The 23,604-nt window shown below is 36.0% G+C and overlaps 1 protein-coding gene across 1 annotated transcript in view; it reads left to right on the top strand.

The window, feature by feature from the left end:
• Nucleotides 1–2,290: 2,290 nt before the first annotated feature.
• Nucleotides 2,291–23,604, top strand: part of LOC124160280 (collagen alpha-1(I) chain-like) — a 33,885-nt gene continuing 12,571 nt past the window's right edge. Inside the window, exon 1 of the mRNA XM_046536107.1 lies at nt 2,291–2,559. The gene's annotated coding sequence lies outside the window, so the exon portion shown is untranslated. The remainder of the gene's footprint in view (nt 2,560–23,604) is intronic.

The raw sequence follows: 23,604 nt of genomic DNA, 5'->3' as shown, positions 1-23,604 counted from the left end.
CATATCATGATCATCAAATTCTATTATGGACCCTCCATTAAAAAGGCTTTAGAACATTTACTTCATGGCGTAAGCAACAATACTTTATGCAACATAGACTAATCACTACGTTACGGAAAATATTAAACATTATAATTTGTAATATACAATTTATTATAAAAATCTCGCGTACTCCAGACGTTGCATCTGTAAATTCTTTAAAAAAATTCAAATAAAATTATTAATCGCCAATCTTTCAAAAAAATCATCCACGTGTAACTGATTGCTCATCATTAATTTGAAATTGCAATTAGTCTCGTTTACAAAGTTTTATTATCACTGCAGCAAGATGAGGTTAAATACAAAATTTTTCCTGATGTCTTACAGATACGCAGAAAGAAGATGAATTCTGATATAGAGCTCTTAGAATCATTTTATTTTTTAGAGCAAATGAACACCAAGGCAAATTAAAAAGTCTGTTCTGTGGGGTATTTATCTCTTTCATTTACCTAAATCTTTTTCAACCCATGCGTTTAAGGATCAAAAATTTTTAATTTGCTCCTTGCAATGGTTTGTTGCGTAACACAAAAGACATTAAGCTACTGTCCTCTACAAGATCTCACCACAGTATCACGTAACAATGACATAATATATACCTACCTAATATAAGAATACGCTTTTTAAAATTTTGCCATTTTAAAATAAGTTTCTGAGATTGAGAATAAATAATCTCGTCATCGGCTTTAGCAATTATAATCTTAAATGAGCTTTGATGACGGACAATGTGGGAGACATAAGCACACCAATCACGTACATCGTGTCATAATGAGTAACAACCACGAAACATGCACGTTCGTCTTACTTCGGAGACTACGAATAATGGAGCAATTACCATTCTTCATAAGCATATAACAACGTTGAAAAAAGGTTTCATTTCCTTGAGTAGCATGTGAAGAGCGTAAATTACTCATACACGATAAAGGGTCTGATTTGCACGAGAACGGAAGGAAAATATAATTTTCCGGAGTTTGAGGTCAATGACAACGCAGCACCGACCGTTGGTCGACCAGAGCTGACCTTGGGTACAATCGTGGTCCGTCGTAGGAAAATCCCGATGCAAATGACACGACCAGTGGCGGGCAATATCCTCTTTCCCCACCTTCGATCTCCAGGTCAGCAATAAAAATGGAACTTAACGCCCCTCAGACAAAAGAACAGAGGAATATTGGTCCTCCTATTAAAAATTCTTCCGAAGGCAAACGAATTGGGAGTTGTACTTCCGCACTGGAATTCTCACGCTTTGGAAGGAAGTCATCTGCGGCCGAAGACTTCAACGCCCGCGGAAACTTCAACGCCCGGGACACAATCCTTTCGGCGAAAACGCAAAAGAGCTCCAGGGAAGAGAGGGGAGAGTTTCACAATCGCTCGCGTAAGAATTTAGGTAAAGGTTAGCTCGTGCATTATGCACATTACTCGGGTGTGAGCGCGTGCTTTTTTTTTTGACGGATGAAGGAACAGCGGCGAGGCACTGGAGGAAGGAAGGAACTGGAAGTGCAAGAAACGCCAGAACCCTCCCATTGTTTCCGAAGCTGGGGAAAAAGTCCTTGATGAAAAAACAGGCGGATAAGCAGTCACTGAAAAATCTTTATCAGTGGCCGTTCATCTGCCTCCCCTCCTCCACCCACACAACCTCCAACCTCGCCCCCCCGACCACGGCGTTCTCGGGGAATTTTTTAATTTTCTCCTTCCTTCTCCCCTATCCCTCTCCCACGAGGTTGAAATCCTTAACACCTTCCCAACCGGTTGAGTCTTCACCTCTCATAGAGACGTGGAATAACAGGGGAGTGCTCAGGAGACGACCAGGGTCACTCTACCGTGAAGAAGACCTCAACGGTGGGTGGGGATCCAATCCCGGGCTCTTCCTCCCTGCTGATTCCCCCGCTGACCGTACCCACACCCCTCTCAAACGGGAAATGCATCTTTATCCCCACTCCGTTGCATATAGCGGTCTCACCAACCACGCTCCACCCACATAATCCCCCAGTAAACACTACCAGCGTCCCCTCTCCGCGACATCCAATGACAACACCCACAAAAACAGGCAACAACTCACTTTTTTCAGCCAAATTCCCCCCACTTCTACTTCCCCTACCCATCCAAGTCCCCAAGAAGCTTGTGAATCCCTTTGAAAACGCCTGAATCTCCCAAAACTTCCCCTACAGCCCTACCCCCATCGAATATACTCCCCACCATACTGGTATAAAAGCGTGGGCAAGGGTTTATTCGTTTACACTCTGAAGCATATGAACGGTGGAGGCATATGATAAAGCTTATGTTTTCCGGGATGAGAGAGGTTTAGAAAGTGGAAGCACTGCTGCGGGTTACAGCCAATTTTGTGTGTGTTAGGGGGGAGAAAAGGACACTTGTTCTCCCGACAGACTTTTGGATATTTGGGTGCTGGGACAGTTGGAGGAAGGGTGCTTTTCTGGTGAATGGTGTGGATCGTCTGGCGGTGAACAACAAAGCCGGGATCTTCGAGTACCGGTTTAGCGTCTCCAAGGAGTGGGAGACTTAAAAGGGGTGAGTTGGATAACCATGTATTGGGAGTGAAAAAGTGGAGTGGAGGTGCGTGAATTCGATTCGATCCTCTCGAAAGTGAAGCTATCGATGTGAAAATTTTGTGCAGCGCCATTCGACTGTATCAAGTGCAAAGTAGCTGGATAGCAATTGGGTTCATTTAGATGGGAAGGAGAAATGCAGTTACGTTTATCAATTACTTCGTAACTATTTTGCTATAAACAGTGCGAAAAGTTGGTGGCATCGAGTATTTCAAAATAATTTATAGTATCATTTAGTATTACATTACCACTTGTACTTAAAAATGAATCTTTGTAAACTGTAGACCCTCATTTTAGCACCACTTGCTGCTTTACGACCACATACTGGTGTGGCATCTTCCTCACATAGTCGTTCAAACGCTTTAGTTGATGATTTTGTCGTTTAAAAATAAAAGCGAAATTAAATTTTTCTAATGTTTTAGGGTAAATCAGTCGCATAATCACGTTCAACAAATCAGTTTCTCAGAAGATTGTCAAGTAGGAATGATTAATTCCAATATTCAAAGGACAACTGGGCACGTTATCGATTATCACAAGATAGAAATCAGGAAATTCTTTAGGTGTTGTAAAAATGCGTTCATACCGGTATATAATGGTATTCGGTCAACTATTGTGATTGTTTGCCTAACATTTCTTACTCATTATGCATTACAATGGCATATCCACCTTTTCTTGAGGATGTTGCATTTAATAACTCCTTTTAAAAGTTATTATACCGTATTGCTTGGGTACATTTATTAGAAAAACCTGTAGCCTTTATAGAAAATTCATAGAGAACAGCAAAAATTACTGTTCAGGAATGAATACATTTTAAAATAATATATTTGGTAATTCTTACATGGATCTTAACTTTTGAAGAAGAAGATTTAGAATAATGACCCCGTTTCCCGAAGATGCTTCATCTCATGGTCCCTTAGTTTATACAATAATTTACAGTGCGAGAAAAAGAATTCAATCATATTGGCAGTTGATTTTTGGCTTATCATTGTCTACATTATTTAATTATTGAAAGCTGAATTATGGCTCTGATAAATCATGAATAACCTATTTAAAATGTAATAATCACACCTACTCTACAGTGCAACAAGAACTACAACCCGATTATTTTTTTGAATGACTTTCAGTTAACAAAAATACAGAAGTGCCATTTTTGGTCTATTTTAATTATATTTGGAATTTATTAATTAGTACATGGTTTTAAGGCACTGCAATTTAGAATAGTATTGCTTCTTTAAATAGTAAAAATATCATAATGAAATCTCTCTTAATATTTTTAACATAACCATATATTTGTAAATGAAAAGCTTGCTCAAAATGAAATTTTAATGCAACGAATTATGATACTGAATAAAATCAATACTATTTGCTACAAATTTTTCAATGATAGGACTTGCTAAAATGAATAGTTACTGTTCATGTACCCTTAGTTATAGATTGATGAATAGAAAAAATAACGATAGGTAAATGAACCTGACAAAGAAATATTATTTTGCTTTCAAATTATTATTAGCACGCAAGAAAGACTATTTCACCGTTGTTAGTGCGCTTTAATTCGCTAATTTAATTCTGAAAAATTAATCAACTATAAATTATTTAATTTCTGATAACGATTTTAAAAAACACAACTTTCTCTTAAGCGAAAAGGTTAATCTTGAAATATAGTTTGTCTCCACCAGAACAGGAGAGGTAAGTAAATTATGTATTAAACTCGGGCAAAATATTTTTGCGCTACACATTAAAATACGCTTAAGGCATTCGATGTGTTTATTCACTAAACCGCTTCCCACGATTGGTATTTCTGACATCGAATTTTTAATTCTTTTCCCTACGATAGAACACCTCTCCACATCCAGGTTATTTATCAAAATCACGTTATATTTTTAAAAATTTTTACTCACAGAGACGTATTCTGTACATATTGCAGTTGTATATTTTTTACAGAATCACCATGAATTTTGTATGTGCTAAGAATTCCTCAAAGAAATAGAAGAAAATATGTATGTAGAAATCACCCCATTATGAGATTATTTCAATTAAATAAAATATTTTTGTGGTGAAAATAGGAGGTTAAAAAGTTCCGCGGAGAAAGTGAAACGCAAGATTCGTGGGTAATTAAAAATTGAATTCCATGAGAAATCAAGGCAAGGATTTAAAAAAGTTGAAGTTATAGATTGTGGATTTCATTCACACATTTCTCCACGTAGGATTCGGTACATTAAGTACGAAAATTCTGAATGTCTAAGAAAAAATTTAAAAATATTGAATTGCATGGGATTAAATACTTGGAAGAATTAAAAAAGCTAAATAAGTATTTATATGATGAATACAAATCTTAACTCTATATTAGATTATATTGGATGAAATCTCGTCTTGTCTCTTTATAATATCCTTTAAATTTACCTATTAAAAAGATGAAATGATAACAGTTCAAGAAAGCGATAGAGAAAAAGGTACTACGCCAGCCGATCCACATATATCCAGAGGATATCAACGTATAATATTATATACAGCAGCATTAAGAAAACTATTCAGGCATCTCTGGATCAAACTATAAATGACATACGAGAAAACATTTTAATTTTTGAATTCACTCTAGGAAACGTAATATATTCAAAATATTTCTCAGACATATGCATAGAGTGAGAACTCTAAAATGGACAGAAGAACAGTCTTACCCTAATAAAGTGAACAATAAGTATATTCAACTTGATATTTTTTTGAATTCCAGGCATTATCCTTAGTCGTTTATGCACAATTTTGCTGCATCTATTTTTACTTACATTGAAGGTAAGTGCTCAAGTTTATACTGAAAAACAGTTCAAAGCCATTTAATTGCAGCATAAAAATTATGTACATAAAACTCTTTCAGTATTAAGTATCACAGTATAAAAATTAGGGAAAAATCTTATCATTACGTTTCATAGATTAATATATTATTTTATGTTATTTCAGTTAAATTTTGAGGAAAAGAAAGCGTATATTTTCATCTCTAGGAAATCACAATTTCATCTCTATCTCATTTAGGAAGTCGGATGAGAGTTAAATTTTTCCGGGGTCCAGCAAACTTTTACCCAATGTTATGCATGGATTCAAGGCCATCTGAAGACTTGGATTTCCCCACGGGGCTTAAGTACGCCATGGTCGGTGGAATGTTCTCGGTGAAATTACCTGGCATTGGCATCAAAACAGAACGGGAACTCATTAAGAAACATCAATTTCCTGTATTTGTTGTCCGCTAAGAACGCTTGCGATGAAATTAAATCAAAGTAGTCCATCCGAAAATTAAAATGCAATTAATGCCTTCTTTTCCTGCCTTTCTCCATTTTTTATGATTTTTCGGCCATTCTTCCCAAAATATCAAGAAAATATTACTCAACTTCCTGAAAGGAGAACTGCATACGATGTCAGTGCAAGTAACAGAGATAACATATGAAAACACAGTTTTCGCCGTGGGTGCATATTCGTGTTTATTATTTATTACTGTTTATTTACTCATTATATTATCCTGGGTCACTAGGAATATTTGATAATTTTTCTGAAATTAAAATAAGACTTTAGAAATAGGAGATAAAAAAAGCATCCAAAATAAAAACGTTTTTCAATTTACTGTGGAAGAAATTTTGCTTCATTAGTTAGCTGATGGAACAATAGATACTCGTAACTTATAACGTTTATATTTTTATAGGACCAGCGTCAGAAATTAGAAAATTGATGTATTTTCCTGATTCCTTTATCAAAAGGATTTTTTAAATGTGGGAATTACTGACAAATATAACCAGAGCTAGATATTTTGGTTTTCAGAAGCCAAAATTTTATCAAAAGACGAGAAATTTTTGATGTACATTGAAACTGAAAATATTTTGATGAAGCCACTTATTGAACAATATTAGAATCGGATAACCTTCATTTGAATCATAACCTTCAGTGGTGATATCAATACTAATAATGCATGAAAAAAATTTGTAGATTAATATTTAGAGTCTCCCTATCCCAACAGTCGTTTTCTCGAAGCGTCCCTTCTTATGTGCTGCCTGAGATGCATACATTTGAAGAGATGATTTTGAGAGCGTTTGAAGTGATAAATTTCGTGACAAATAATTTGCATCCAGGAAAGAACTAATCGTGACCTGCAGACGAAATTAGAAGCTCTAAACATTATGATCTCCTAACTTTACTCTCACTAAAATTAAAATAAATGCCGAAAAAATCAAATATGATGATAAATTATGGCATGCATATTTATTGATTTTTTAAATTCAAAAGACTGCTTTCAAATAGAAACTTCCTCTTCTCCAGAAAGCTAGTTTACATTTGAAAGTAAGCTTCGGTTTCTTCCTGGGTTTAACAAAAAAATTCGCTGAAATTGAGACGAAATTTATTACCATTAAAGGCATCTCCACTAGAAATTTTCTCTTGCTACTTTTGTCACCTGGGCTGCCACAGAAGTGATGGTAGTATAAGAACAGCACGTGTTTTATTCCTGCCAATGAGGTATACACAGTCAAGCGTCGAGCTTCGAATCAGGAGAAAAAAGGTTCGTATGAAATATAAACGTTTGACAAATCTCTTAAGGAAACATGTGAATTAATATTCCGATTAGCTTCAAGTGGAAAATGCAAAAGTTCCATGGATACGAACGGACTTTTCCTCTCAAGAGTGAGAGAATAACAGATATGGCGGGCATTTCAGACAATGATTTTACAATCGTTAGACCTTCTAATTATCTGCCAAAATGAAGTTCTTCCAAATCAAAAATTAACTCTTTAACTACACCTTTACTTATTCTGTGACCGTATTTATTTTCTTATGCATCCCATAAAAGAGCAAAAGAAGAGTTTCTGTTACGGGAAATCAGCTTTGATTCTATAAGGTGGCATTAAATCTTTCTGAGTAAAAAAGTAGAAAATTACCTTTAATTATTAACAATTGATAAGCACGAATTTTACTACCAAGTCACTTAAAGTTTACTCATCGAATACACTTATGAAACTTTTCCCTTCAACAAAAACTCCCGATCTCAGCTACTGGGCATAAAAATCTTTCGGAATTAACGCTCTAACTGGTAGAGGATATTCTTTTACATTTTTGCAATCAAAAATGCTGGAGGTACTTCCCCGAGATATATAGATCTTATTCCACATAAAATGTACAACATTACTTGCTAGAAAGTACCAAATTTAAAAGTAGCAACGAAAAACGACATACAACCAACCAAACTGGTGAAGAAAATATTTTTCGGCACATCTCCGCCGACGTCTATTGGCTTTTCGACTTGATTTTGAAGACACGCATGAGTACTTTCTTAATTAACATACAGAAGGATTTACCATTTAAGTCTCCTCGTGGCCTTTTTAACATTATTATTTTGACAAAATTATATTTTTTTCTATGTTCGCGAATATTCATCGTTCCTTTTTTTAAACGCACATCGCCCAATCTTTCGGTAGTGTTTATAATATGCAAATTATTTTCCGATTGATCTAAGGCTTCATGTGACCACATGAGTCATATGTTTCAATGTTAGAGGATATTTCACATTACTACACTGTCAACTTCCTCTTCCAACGATATAAACAAAAATTTCCCCGAGCACAAACTTTACTTAAATGAATGTGCTAATAGCAGCTTATTAAGGCTGAGATGGAAAGCAATTATTCTACTTCTCCAAGTTTATAGCTAAAATTATCCCTAAAAGAAATAATCTGCAAGTAACTCTATTGGAGTATCTAATTTTTGGTAGTATAACCAAGCTACCCAAGTCTAAGTCATATCCTTTACTCTGACTTCAAAAAGAACTTTATTTCAAGAATTTCATCTATGGCTACTTAAGAATAACTGAATTGATTGAGAACTTATATGGACAAATCATACACATAGCTTATTTTATATGCACTTAAATCAAAGACCTTTTTATCAATAAATATTTTCAATAGATTCTGACATTTTTCAAGATCCTCATTTTGCCTTACCTATTTGGTGACATCGATCTACGAAAGAAATCATACAAAAGGATCGTTTCCCTCTAACGACAGAAGCGGGTAAAAATTTGATGCGCAGAAAAATTATTTCACAATTATTTTATTACTCCTGTATCGAGAAAAATTGAGTAAAATTTGCCGCACACGTAAGAACCTTGTAGCGTCATCCATTACTCCATCTAGTTCTCTATTTTCTCGCCACTAGCATAAAGAAGTAAAATTTTATCCGGCTTCTATGGCTATTGAGTAAGAGTTTCAAGTGATTGATAAAACTTTCAACGGTTCTTCCAATTAAATATATATGAAAGGTTGGAATTTTTAACGCTTAAAATTCGGAAACTAGGAAACAGACTCACTCGGACAAACCGTGACGTAATGATCTTAGTTATTAACGAAATTTAATAACGTCGTTAAGAAATCAAAATAAATTAATTTGAAAATAAAATTACAGCATTGTTGGCTAAAATTAATTGAAAGAAAATACTCGTAGACAGACAAACTCTCTCACATGGTTCGAAACCCGAAAGCACTACATGCAGTTCAAATTTCAAAATGTGCTCATCAGACTATCCTATATTCAATGTGGATCGAAACAACTAGGCCTTTCCATACTTCTTTTTTTAAACTGAAAAAAACTGTTTCTATTCACGATCTAATGCAGGGCCTTTTCGCAGGGTGAATAAAATAAATTCAGCCTGAAAATGGGACATACTCAAAGGTCTCTTTATGAAATTGGTGATGCATTAAGGTGAATCACAAAGTAGCAATCGTGAAAAAATGAGACATATTCCTTCAATTCATAATGTTTTCAGTTATTAACAAAACTAAATAGTGCTCTTGAATAAATCAAAATAAATAAGTTGAATAAATATGATGGCATGGTTGACTCAAAATAATTGATGCAAAATACCCACACAACACTGCATGCTGTAGTAGCGTAATATTTCGGTTTAGCGATACGAAGCGATGAGTTGCTAATCGGAGAGTTTGATTTTCCAATCTCACACAAAACATATTGGGGATCATGGTAACTGAATTGATATCGCTGTTGGCAACCGACTATAGTTTCAAATCTCAAGGGAAGCCTTGAGGAACCCCAAATAAAAAACCTCATTGTGTGAGGTGGCACAAGGTAACGAATAACTCCCTTATTTCAAGTCGTATATAATCGTATATCGTTCGTCATTTGTTTTAAATGCGATACAGAAAGGATTTTTTTTACATAGCTGAAATTTAAAAAAATTGTGCTTTACTCACGCGCCTGACGCTTACTCCTAGATGAGCTCTACCCGTAATACGGTTACGGCCTATACTGGGTTGAGCTTTAATCTACAGGAACCAAGAATTTCTTTGATTCACTGAGTGAGATACTCCTAGTTATGCAACTCAACGTTAATTTTCGAGAGAGGTCAAAGAAATTGAATTATCTTTGATTATAGTTTAAAATCATGAAATAATGTATTTTGAATCGAATAGCCGCGGTGAAATCTACTTGAGACGACATCTCATCCTCAATAGACCGATCGTATTTTGTCTAATTTCCTGTCGCATAGCTTGTCTAAAGCTTATGCCATCATCTTGCCATTCTCGCAGTGCTCCACAGTTCCCTTACTCCTCATTTTTTTCGGTACACTTCATTTATCACAATCACTCACTTAGTAATTCAACCCGAAGGTTGGCTTTGATAAGTGAGCGTAGAGTTCACCCTGGAATAAGCTCTGGTTGCGTGGGCAAAGACCTATGTTGCTAATTTAATCAGCGTAGCCAAATTGTGCCTGCATCGCACATAAATCAAATGACGGGCGATATATAATTATTGACGAAATTTATTCTTGCGGATGTTTACGTTCACCTTAAAGGCAAAAATGCGAAAAACTTAGTTATCTTACGACGAATCTGAAACCGTAAGGAGCGGGTTCATGCCACAATATGAGATAGCTAGTTCCTTACTCTGGTCAACCCCGCATTTCTAGGGGTTTCCAAAAGTTTCACGCGGGGACGTTTTGAACCGGGGACCCTTTGGTCAGCACCCTAGCGCTGTACTCACTATACTAGTGTGTTCCCCTTAACACTAATGCCGTAAACTTGATCTTAATCACATAAGTTTCATAAAAAGAAAAGAAGAAGGGTAAGGAAGGAGGCAAATGAGCTTTTTTTAAATTCCCATCCTCACGAAACTGCCTTCTCTTAGGACATGACCTGTCCATCGGGTTATTGCCTGGCTTCTAGTGCTATACAGTTCCCCCACCCCACCTATTTCTTGGCACACCACCTCCTTTATCACCATTACTCACTCAGTGATTCAACCCGAAATTTAGCTTGTATGGGTTATGGTAGAGCTCACCCCTGACTAAGATTCAGCCTTGCGAGTAACAATGTTCAGGAGAGGGGGGTCATTTACATTCCCTGGGCCACCTCGAATTTCCCGGATTTGTTAATGAGTTTCCAAAGACTCACCCAGGTCTGGAACTCCGGATCCTTAGGTCAGCTGCCTAGCACTAAGTTACCACGCATCCCTGATCACCCTATAGTTATGCATGATTTTCATTAAACGAGATTCATAAAATAGAATAGGGAAGGGAAGTAAGGAGTGTGATTAATACGTAAGCAAGTTGAGTTTGTTGTTCAGTACGGGGTGTGCCCAGAAAATAACGGGATTTTTGTTTTTTGGAAAAAATGTTTATTATTTCGTGTAGATTAATGTTTCTTTGCTTCGTCCCATCCTCAAAACACTTCTCAAACTCGGTCTTTGAAATAGCATTTTGCTCTGTCAGCGATTCCTTATGCTTGTAAAATGACAGCTATTTATAGTTATTTTTATTTTTGGAAATATGAAAAAGTTAAACGCAGCCACGTCAGGCGAATATGGAAGCTGGGTCATCGTTACAGTATTGTTTTTCACACCAAATTCTCGAGCATGTAATGAAATGTTAGCCGAAAATCGCCGAGTACATAAAAGCACGTGCATCCTTAGCGACTGCCGCAGGCAAAGTGGAAAATGAATACAGTTGGAAATGTTATCATACCTCAGGGGCATGTATTAACATCATTAAAGTATCCTACCGATTAAAGTAGGTAGTACCATGGAATACTTGAGAACAGGGGTGGATCCAGGATATTTGCAGGGGGGCACAAGGGTCTAATTGGTCTTCTCATATTTGAGATTAAAAACAAAATACAACTACAACTGTATAAAATATTCTCTTTATTTTGATTTGAAAGTTATTAATATTAAATGAAATCATTGAGGCATCGTAATGCAAAAAATAAAACGAACGTAACGACAGCCGTATTAAACATCTTGTCTATTGTAAGTCTAAGTGTCTGCGGTGGGGGCACGTGCCCCCGCGCCCCCCTCAAATCCACCTTTACGTAAGAGCCATTCTGGCAGCCTCCCCTTCCTTCTTATATTTCTCTCTTCAATTCACAATAAGGCCCACTCCCTTTCAATCTATCTAAAAATGCTACTCTCTTCCTTCTTCTCCTTCGTAAACCTAACAGTCTATCCTCTTACACTGTTTTCAACATCCCCTCCCCGCAAAGTACTCCCTCCATCCATACCTCATATCTCCTCGGTATCTTAACCAACCAATCTATATATAACAACATATAAATGATAATACCATTTAAAATATTTTGACAATAGGAATCTCCGAACTCAACATAAATTTTTTTAAAATTAGTTACCGTAATTTTCTCAATATACCTATTATGTATTCCCTCAAAGTATGTATTACGCCGTCGGGGCATACCTCCGCAATAAGACGGTAATTAAGTGGGTGGTACAGCTCGTCTGCCTAGACCCCGAAAGCCTCGGCCCGTGTCAACTCCGCCTGTCCACTTCCGCACGCACTAACACCCTCGCTAATAACCCTTCCGCGGCCGACAGCCGAGGCAGACATTCGACACAGAACTTTCGGCGCTAGATCCGAGCGTCCAGATAGCGCTCGGAATCGTCCTTCCAACCATTTTCCCCCGGAATACAATGAAAGGCTGCTTGCGTGGGGGAAGGGGTCGAAGAAGAGTGGGAGGGGATGAGGACATTGTCCCTGAGGACTCTCTGCTCGAGTCATTTAAACCAGGGGATGAGTTCCCTTGCAATGCTTTGGCGATTGAAGGAAGAGCACCCCGGGAGTCCGGGTTCAAATACAGGCGGAGGGAAAGATTTCAGAGGCCCGATTGTTGTTTGGAGTAAGGGTGGATCCAGGATTTTTTCAGGGCGGGAGGCCACAAAGGTCTAGTAGTCAAACAGTCTTCTCATGTTTGAGATTAAAGACAATATACAACAATTACTATACGAAATATTTTCTCCAAAGTCATTAATATGAAATTAAATGACTGAGGTCCCGTAATGCACAAAACAAAACAAATGTAATGGTAAACATTAAAAATCTTGCCTAGTTTTAAAGCGTCTGGGGGGGGGGGGGGGGACGTGCCCTCACCTATCCGCCTATTCCACTTATTTTTTATCTATTAATTATTATTTTATTCTATTATTTATTTCATAATTTTATCATTTATTTTATGGATTTTTATTTATCTCCGCCGAGGACATTTCAAGCGCAACACTTGGCTCGTCGGATGGGACGTTAAGCCGTGGTCCCCTTTTTGATAAGAGCAGGCTTGTTGATATTTACAATTTCAGTTGTGTTCTCTTTTTACTTCTTTACCACTGGTGTTTTGTCTTCGTTGGTTGGCGACCAAGCTATTTGATTATGGCACTCTTGGTGACAATAGTCGCTTATGTGATGTTCTAAATAAAGTGCAAATCGATCTGAGTTGAAGTCTTATTATCCATTTACGCCATAATCAGTGTCTTCTAGTGGGAATATAAGTTCGCGTAAATTAACTAACAAGGATAATGCCGACACCAGGTTCCTCTCCACTATTTCTTTCCTATCCGTATCGCATGGCGCAAAATGACTTAGCTATAGGTCACCTCCTTCATGCACCATACCAGGAAAAGCATGGTCACTACTCACTAGAACTACCCATTATTTTCATAATTCAGAAAAGTTATACTCGCCTAATCCCAAAATGAGCTAAATGAAATATTCTCACGTACTAAAATTTACTTTTAAAATGAAATTTTCGGATATTAATTGCTTTCCTTTCACCTTTTTCGACGGAATAGAGTTTTAAACCTTTAAAAAATTGAGCATTTAGTTCCAAACACCTTTGAGGTAAGGGTTTTGCTATTTTAAAGAAACCAAATTCTAAGTAAACACTAAAAAACTTCATTTTGGCCATTTTGAGACGAGGAAAACATAAGTGTGTGGGACTTTTTTTTCTCATGGCAATTCCCGTATAGGAAAACATAACTTTTTCCAATTCTGGAAAAAAAGGTTCGGCCAAGTACTCGGCCATTAGCTTACCGTCCGAACTAACATTGGTCCGGCCGATTCGGTTCGCATGGCATAGAAAGCGGTTCGAACATAACGGTTTGTAGGCGGGCTGAGTCAGTTTACTTTCAGAACCATTCTAAAACCTCAGCTCCGCCCGTCGGGGCCGATCTACGTGGTAAACATATTGAGCTAATCCTACTCAGTTATGAAATGCGATCCTTGTATTTCGTCCAATGCTTTTGTCGCTAATTTGATGCATGTAACCGATAAATTAACTTCACTAAGCGGAAAAACGCTATGCAAAACAAGGAAAATACACGTGTGGGAACTAACGGAAGAATGGAGAACTGAACTTGAGAGAATACTCGGATTTTTTACCAGGTAATTGTTGGCATAGCGGCCAGGTCAACAATTCCAAAGTAAAAAGGCAAGTAGCCTTCAAAGATGCTGCGCGCCAGAGAAAAAAACAAGGATTATGTTTGAACGAGAAGGGAAAATTCTTACGCTACATCTATGCTCAAAAACCAAACGTGTCATCTTTTCTATTCCCTGAGTTTGGTTGATAAAATTCGTGAATTACAGAAATAGAATTCAAAACGAATATCTTTCCCAGGAGTATAAAAAAATGAAAAGGGAAAGTTATGTAAAAGGTTTAAATTCGGTGATTTTCATGAAGGAATGAGTAGTTTTCTAGAGATAATCAAAACAAAGGCCTTCCACAGCTAGACAATGATTTCCATCTTATCGGTTCTCTCGACGAGAGCGCTATTTTTTTCTTGACTTATTCTTATTTATTTCCTATACATTTTTTACCTACACGCACAATGGGAAAAGCTTCAACTTAATGCGATTAAATACAATTTGGGGAGTGAACATTTACACCAATTAGCAGAATAATTGATTGCGACACATGGATAAAATGCTATATTCACTAGGCAACTGGAACATATTTTTCAAGAATGTATAGATGGGCAGCACGATTACCTGATTTTCGACAGTGCCTGCAGGCAGATAATTATGATTTGATCGAATCAGGATTCAGTCAAATTTTGCCATTATCATGGCATTAAATAACATGCTAAAATATCGGTCGGTTTGACGAATAATAACTGTGAAAATAAAGGATTTTTGTTAAATTATCATTTTCACTCATTTCCATAAATAATTTGTATTGATAAAGGAAACTAAAATTATTTAATTGTTAAAACTGAAGACGACAGCCCACTGCAACATCTAAAAGAGAGTTCTGTTTTTTATACTTTCCGCTTTCATGTACTTAAAGGTAAATGAGGTACATTTTGATTTATTTTACGATTTTACTCTCATTTAATTAACCATTCCTTGAATTAAAAACGATGCTTCGTTCAACTTTATGCTATCGGAAAAATTCGTCAGCATAGATTACGGAAAATATTTCTTTGAAACCGAAATTTTTCTTATCCTTACAGATGTATTACACTTGATTACGAGAAATTTCTCCATTATTTAATATTAAAGTAATATATCAATTAACACGAATGGAATTCTTTAATACTTTTGTGTATTTTAACGACATTTGTATTTAAATTAGGACAAAAGTTCCTCTTTTTCGAAATTAGGAACGTTTTCTCTGCAAGATAAACATTTAAACGTCTGCCACATAGATTTCATGAAAGCAGAATTTTAAGAAAATTTACATAAGCAAGCATCATCTTCATATTTTTCAAAAAATCATCTTCATATTCTTAAATGATATTTAATATTTTAAAGGTGCACAACTGTTTTATATACGGATATTTGCATTTATTAGTTAATAGTTTGATACCTTTCAGTCAAATGAATTAACTATATTGTTTGATTCATTTTACTAGAACTGTATCAAACTATTAACTTATATAAGCATGGATGCCTAACAAGGAAGAATCATTAACCACCTTCAAAGAAATAAAATTCTTCTAAGTATATGAAAAGGATTTTCAGATCTGGTCAAATGAATTAACAATATTGCTAATTCATTTTACTACAATCTGTTATGCAGCCGAATGTTCACAACAAAAGAAAGTCTAGCATATAGCGGCCACTTGGCCTGCGATGTTACAAGTTGAGCGTCTTAAAAAAATTAAGGACTTGCTAAGACTTTCTCAGAAATTATATCTCATCTACTTCTGGGAGATAATAAAAACCTTTCGAAGAAAGGACGAAGACAAAACAATGGCGCTAGTTGGATACGGATCTTTCTAACATAATTTTGCTCCGAGTCTGTCATTCGATGGATTAGAATGGGGCCTGATTAGAGTGTTGAAGGCAAGATGGACGGAAGACAGAATAAGAGCATTGGGCATTGAGAAAAGGAAAGAAAACAATTTTAAGTATTTCAGAGGAAAAAGATGATGAAGTAAATTGATGTAGGGACATCGGGCCGTAGGAGACACCATCTCTTAAGGCCATTTGAACCTGAAGGTCAAGTTGAACATGAGATATAATGACAGAGATGAAAACTAAGATAGTTGAAGCTAGAGCGAGTCTATGTATCTGATGGTAGTTTGCGCAAGAGATGAACTAACGACTTCCATGCTCCATTGAAAAAATTCACCCATGTCCATCCAGAGGCAAGGAGAGTTACATTTTCCATCAAGAGACATTTATAATTTCACACATGGAAACGAATTTCCTTCACATCCTCTCATTTTATTGCAGATGAATAATGATTGGGAAATAAATTACAAAATTCTTAAAGAAAACTGTCCGCTAGATAATTATATCATATTTGTTTTGGGTTTCGAAAAGTTTGGGAACAAACCTATCACAGTTAAACATGAATATATAATTGTTTTCTAAAACTGGAAGCACACAAGCATAAAATCATATTCATGTGATAAATTTGTCACATTAGAAAGCAACGGTTTGAAAAAATATTCAGAAACACAGATCTAAGATAAGCTAATACAAAAAATGTCTTTTCGACATGTTTAAGTTTTATTTTATGGAATTTTGTTTCAATACTAATCACTATTTCACCACTCTTATTCATTGGAGTCATGAGAATAATGTGTGGTGCACTTAAATGTTTTCAAGATTTGATGTACCAATTTTAGGTAACTCTAGGTAATTTTAGGTACGAAAATTACATTTTGAAAACAATTTCCATAGTGTAGAGCAGGCGGACCCGTTTCTTTCCCTTAAGTAACCTCACACATTGAGGATTGCTGTTTGCGACTCGAAAGGTTTGCTCATGATTTGACACTTCAATCTTTTCACTGAATTTTGATATGTTCATTGTTTATGATATTTTTTTTATTAAAAATGCCTACCGCCGAAATTCAGGTTACCTTCCCAAATGAAAACGCAGCCATAAGGATATATATATCAAATAATTACCATAAAATCGCATTTAATTTTATTCAATAAATTTCTTATTAATTTCATTTACTAAACAATGACTTAATCGTTTGATTATCTGTGCAGATGGCCCTCATTACCGACCCTACTGCATGTGTTTTAGACTAAAATATAGTCAAAAATTAAGCTGTCTCGATATTGGAGTGACATCTCAAATCACTAGCTCTAGCCATCAGGGAAAAGCTCAATACATAAAATTGTTCCATTTGAGTGCACTTTCAGTAGGGTGGAGTTATGGAGAGTCACTCTTTTCCGGCATGGATGACTGACTAGGGCGCGGATTGTACACCTGTTGGAGATGCAGCAATATTTGCGAGAAATGGGAATTTGATAGCGAGTTGACTATCAATGATTCAAAACTTCTCAGCGAAAAGGACTTCATATTATAAGCCTCTCTTCAACTGCACTTTAACTTCAACTGGCTTATTACTTTACTTCATTATTACTTTACTGCGTAAGCACCACTATAATGCGGATGGCGGTAGGTGATGATAGATAAACAGGCGATGAATATAGGGCATTAGTGGCTGATATTGCATTTAACCTATCGACCAATCCCATTCGGCATAGCTAGCTTCTGCTGCAGCGGCTTTGCACAATTAATTTCGATATGAATCCTGCCATTAGTTTTCAAACTCAAATATATAATTAAAACATCTTCTGAGATCGGTGAAAATCTACTCCATTGTTAAATGAAAATTAATATCACCATCTTTTGACATTATTCTTTTCTCTGGGTGAGAAAAAAGGTTAGTAATTTACAGCCTAGGACTCCCAATCACTTCTGCTTTATACAGAGCTTTTAAAGGAAGAAAAGATACGCTAATTAATTCCAGAAAGAACATGAATGCGAAATGCAATGAGACCGTAGAACTTAGGGGTATTATATCCACGCAATCGTTGTGTCCATCTTCAAATTTTTCGACGTCATGAGTGACACCTGCTCTTTACTTGCCCTTTTCGCAGGTGTGAAATTTTCAGTGGCGAATGAACTCAAGGGATATCACTTGCTTTTGTTAGCCCGGGGGGTGGGGGGGGGGGGAAGGAAAATGATAGCATCTCTCATGCCACGCTATGGGACGCTAATTAGAATTTACAAATAGCCACGGGGCTCTGCATGAGATCTGCTCATTACTCAAGTGCGAGAAACTTTGCTAATTTCGTTCCCCTGCCCTCTCTCAAGAAGCCACGCTGAGGCCCAAGTAAAATGCTTCGAAGAGCAGGTGAATTCATTTCTACTATTAAAAAGGCTGAAAATCAGTCTTAAGCTGATTTATAGTGCAGTAAATTTTATTTCAATTTTTCAATCAACTCCTTATTATAAAATTTAATTATCGATAGGAGTCTAACATGCTTTTATAAAAACTCGATTCCTAATTTCAAACAGATTTGACCATCAGTTTCCTTAGAAAAGAACATTACATCTAATTAATAGAATATTCAAGTCAAAATTTTTAATTACTATCATTTTTGGCACTCGGGTATAATGGAACATAATTTAAAACTAACATAAAATAATAACCGTCTCCAAGCATTTTTTTGCTTTAATGGTGTTAACTGAAAAATAGGGCTACGAATAATGCGATTGCTGGGAGAGAACAGTTTTTATAAGATTGCAACGATAATTGAAGTCGTGTTAGGTGGTACCTATTGGACTTAAGTTGAAATAAAAGTTTGAGTGGAAATCATTAGTTGAATATACAATATTTTAAAAAAGTTAATCAAAACATTGAAGACTAGGTATTGCAATAATTTAACTCTGTTACTGCCACTGTTGCTGCATAGTATATATTTAGATATAACAATGCGCAGCCAATACTTCATTTGGAATCGACAATTTCCCGACTTTTTATCGTAAGAAAAACTAAGCAGATACATTGTTAAGTTTCGCTCCTATATTAAAGGCAAGGTGACGATAGCTATACAATGATATTGTATACCTCTACACGTTTTACAAATTTTACTTGGCTGCTGACGGCTCAATTTGGTAAGATTAATTTTATAAAATTTTTGCAACGCATATTATAATAATTAAGTAAATATAATGCACATTTGCAAGAACATTCACAATTTTAAAATACATTTTTAATCTATTATAAACGGTCGATGATATGGATAAAAATTTTTTTCTCGCAAAAACATTTGAGCAGTAAGGGTACAAATATTAGAAGGATGCATGTAAGCTATTACCGAAAAATGAAATGACTGCTCATGACAAATGGTGCACCTTGGCGCGGTACGTATTAGACGAATCGAGGGAAATTCATGTAGCCTCACAATGTGTAAATACTAAGTAAAATTCATTCATTACTTTTGGAATTTTAAAATGTGCTTAGTTTAAAAAATGGTGTGTTTCAAGATAGAATCTAATTTATGCTGCTTGTATTAAGCCTAATCTTTAATGCCAGTACAATGGCATACAAATCTGTACCGTCAATGGATATTAAAACTATTCTTGACAAGATATGACGCTTTCCCACTTAGCAGAAGGAAAAATACTCATTTTCCCTGTAACAGCGGCAAAGTTTTTGGATTAGACTTGAGAATTCTATATTTCGGCCTTTTTAGCCAAAGATCGCAACAATACTAATAATAGCCAATATCAGTTATTCATTTCCTGAAATCCAGTCAGAGAAGGAAACTAGATTTAAAACAACAATGAATGCAATTTAAAAAGAGTTTTAAAAAAATTTAAACTATACGTATTATCTTCAAAAATTTGGAACATGAAGCTTTGAACATTATTCCATTTCAAATGTTCTAATTTTTTGTGCTTATTTCTTTCTCTGTGTCTACGTCGTCCTAATTCCATCTGTCTTCCACGTTACTGGTTATTTCCTCCGTGAATGGCGGTTTCTCGACCATTCTGCCCTCTATAACTTCAAAAGTCTTATCCGCTATTTCTAACAATCCTGGTTTAACTCTCTCCCAACTTTACTCCAGTTTCTAAATATGTTTTTCTTGCCCAAAATTGTAACTGATCTTCCAGCACATTCTTCAATTATACTGAAACAGAGTTTTCAATAACTTATATATTGCCTTAAAATAACATATCTCATTAATGCTATGAGTAGTAATGACGTATACACCTTCTGAAAGCTTACGTTGCTTAGCAAATGATTTCTGGAATTAAGAGTCTATTTTATAAAACCCAGAGGTCGCGATTGAATGAATAACACCTCCGGAAAAATATGTACTATTTTCGTCCTCAATTGTACTATTTACGTAGTGAATTCAATGGACACTAATTACCCCAGTCATTTGCCTTATTTCACCATGGGGGCAGTCCCGTCTATCCCTTAGTAGCAATTGGTGACCTCAAGGGCAAATTTTGCCGCTTTTCTGCGTGAATTCGGGGGGAATTATTATGCATTTCAAAATAATGGGAGCAAACTGCGAGGTTTTCAGAACCCGATAACGAAGAGGTGAACAAGAAATCTACGATTAAGCCAAATATAAACAATGTTAAAGTTAGGAACTTGAAATACTATAACGATTATGAGGAAGGAAAAGATTGAAAATACCATTCCAGAAACAAAGATAGAGTATAGACATTCCGGATCCCAGTGTGGTCAGGTGGGAAGAATGTGACAACTACTGGACAGATGGAGAAATGTATAGCTGGGAAATGGCAGTCAACAAGGGGTATCTTATACTTGCATGGATAATGGATGGCGAACATGCTACGACCATAGTGTGAAGAAAGTGAAGTATTGCAGATGTAAAAAACTAATTATTATGCCCTCTCGATGTATTTGAAATTATATATTTATCTGTTTAGATGAACCGAAGGTGAATAAAATAAGCTTAAGTACTTACATTGAGTGAATGCAGCTCTCATATTGCAAATTAAAACTTTAAAGAAATTTTACACAAGTACCTATCATTCTAATTGGGTTATTTGTGGAAAATTGCTGGAAAGTAATAGTAATTGCTATGCCTACCGGTAATTTTCCACAAATACCCCAAATAGATTTTGAGGAAGATTGCCTTATATACATGAGAATAAACTAAAATGGTAACCGTCTTCTAAATGGTAACACTGTGAATTTCCTTGTGGTTTTTATTTACAATAAATTGAAATTTCAATAGATTCATCGTGAAGCAACTCTCTATACAGCTCTCCTCATAATTGAAAATCATCTACTGCCCCACAGAGATGTCAAATAAATGATTTCTGAGGCATTAGGTGTAAACCATCCACATTCTGGACCACATTTTAGAGAAGTATTATCGCTACCGCAGTCGAAATAATGTAGCATCGTGTAAACCAAAAGCAAATGACAATAGTATTAACGGCAGTTAAGTTCAATATTTAATCAAATCAATATTTAATTTTAATTTACGATAATCCAAGTTAAAATCAATATGAGTACCATTACTGGCACTACAATGCATCGAGACCAAAATTATTTTTGTTATATATATTTTTATAAAATTGTTTTTAAATTTTTAAATGCAGCATTGTGTATAATGGTGCAAAAGCATGGGCAAGTTAAGGGAAAAGGAGGAGAAGACACTGGAGGTGTTCGAGATGTGGTTATGGTGAGATTTGGAGAATATGAATGGGCGGAGAGAAAAAGGGACAAGAAAGAGTAGGACGTGGTAGGTGGGGGAAGGAATCTTCTAGTAGAGGCGAAAAACTTCAAATACTACTATAATAATATTGATCTTCATTCAATTGCTGGGAAATACAGACCAGGGAAAAGCACTTCAACGACTCGTCCATTCTCTCAGAGCTTTTACACTAAGGTTGGTTCGCGGAGTAATACTATCCGTACGTTTTTATTGTTAAAGTATAGTATTGATTAAGATAGGTTTCCATGGAGTACTTAAGAAGTATTCTGGCAACCTCTCCTTCATTTTCAGCTAGATCTCACCCTTGGATTAAGCCGCTCTGACGTGTTTTTTGAGGAAGGTGTACATATTATGCAGATTATCCCAAACCTTGGAACCTCCTCAGAAATCATTTATTCGACATCTCTGTGGAACAGTAGACGATTTTCAATTATGAGGAGAGCTGTATAAAGAGTTGCTTCGCGATAAATCTTGTGATATTTCAATATATTGTAAATAAAAACCTTGAGGAAATTTTCCTCAAATATTTATTTGGGGTATTTGTGGAAAACTTAGATTATCCAAAAACTTGGACCTTATGCATGTAAGGAAGGAATGCATTTAGGGTGCAGAGGCTAGTCCTTTCTCATTCTTTGCGAGAGTTATTTTGGGGAGTGGGGGTAGTCCATAGGTTTTGTTCACCCTAGATTCAACCCCGGCACCTTTCGGGCAGAAATAGAGTCCTCCACTAACTATGCCGATACGCTATCATAGCATCGTCTACTGTCCGTACGTTTTTATTATTAAAGTGTAGTACTGATTAAGATAGGTTTCCATGGAGTACTTAGCCTTCCGTCGGGCGCAATAGATCTGATAGGCAAAGCGCAAGTTTGTTTTTAATTTCTCCATGCCACTAGGTGGCCTAGACCCTTAGCGCTTATAGTAGCTATTTGTTTTGACACGCTCTATGTAGCCTTTTGCTTTTCGAATTTATGCCGACAGATGAGAATCGAATTATTTAGCATAGTTAAACAAAATAATGACACAATGATTCAAAATAAAATCATTATTAGCTAAATAAGTTGGTAAAACAAAAAACACTGACCTTGTAGAATCCGTATGCTAAAATACATTACATACCATAATACTTAATAACCTAAAGAGTACGTTAAATCTTACCTCGCTGGATCGGTTCGGAGCCGTATGACGCTGTGTAAAGGGGTATATACATAGCAAATAAGACATCATTGAAGTGTTTGAATGCAATAATAATGGCGCTTTAAAAGAAGTGATGGTTTGAGGCGTAACTTTATGGAATTTATTCATATTGAATGTAAAAATTAAATTAAATGTTTTCCACATCAAATATTTATTAGATCACTACCATGGTTACGACACACCGCATCATCCTCAGGCCAACTAAGGGCCAGGGCCTGAGGATAACGCAGAGCATCGAAACCATGGTAGTGATCTAATAAGTATTTTACTTGGAAAACATAGTTTAATTTTCATTCAATATGGTGCTTTAAACTTTGAAGAACACCATTCTGTCAGGCACATACTGCCACCAAACTGTCAGGTACATTGCGCTTGAACTCAGCAATTCCAATATTGCGCCTGACGGAAGGTTAAGAAGTATTCTGGCAGCCTTCCCATCCTTCATGTAGCTCCCTCTTTAGTTCACTATAAGTTCTACTCCCTTTCAATCTATCTAAAAATCCTATTCTCTTCCTTCCAAAACTCTACCCT

The sequence above is a fragment of the Ischnura elegans genome, chromosome 6, assembly GCF_921293095.1.
Source record: "Ischnura elegans chromosome 6, ioIscEleg1.1, whole genome shotgun sequence".
NCBI lineage: Eukaryota > Metazoa > Arthropoda > Insecta > Odonata > Coenagrionidae > Ischnura > Ischnura elegans.
This window is presented reverse-complemented; position numbering and strand designations above follow the sequence as displayed.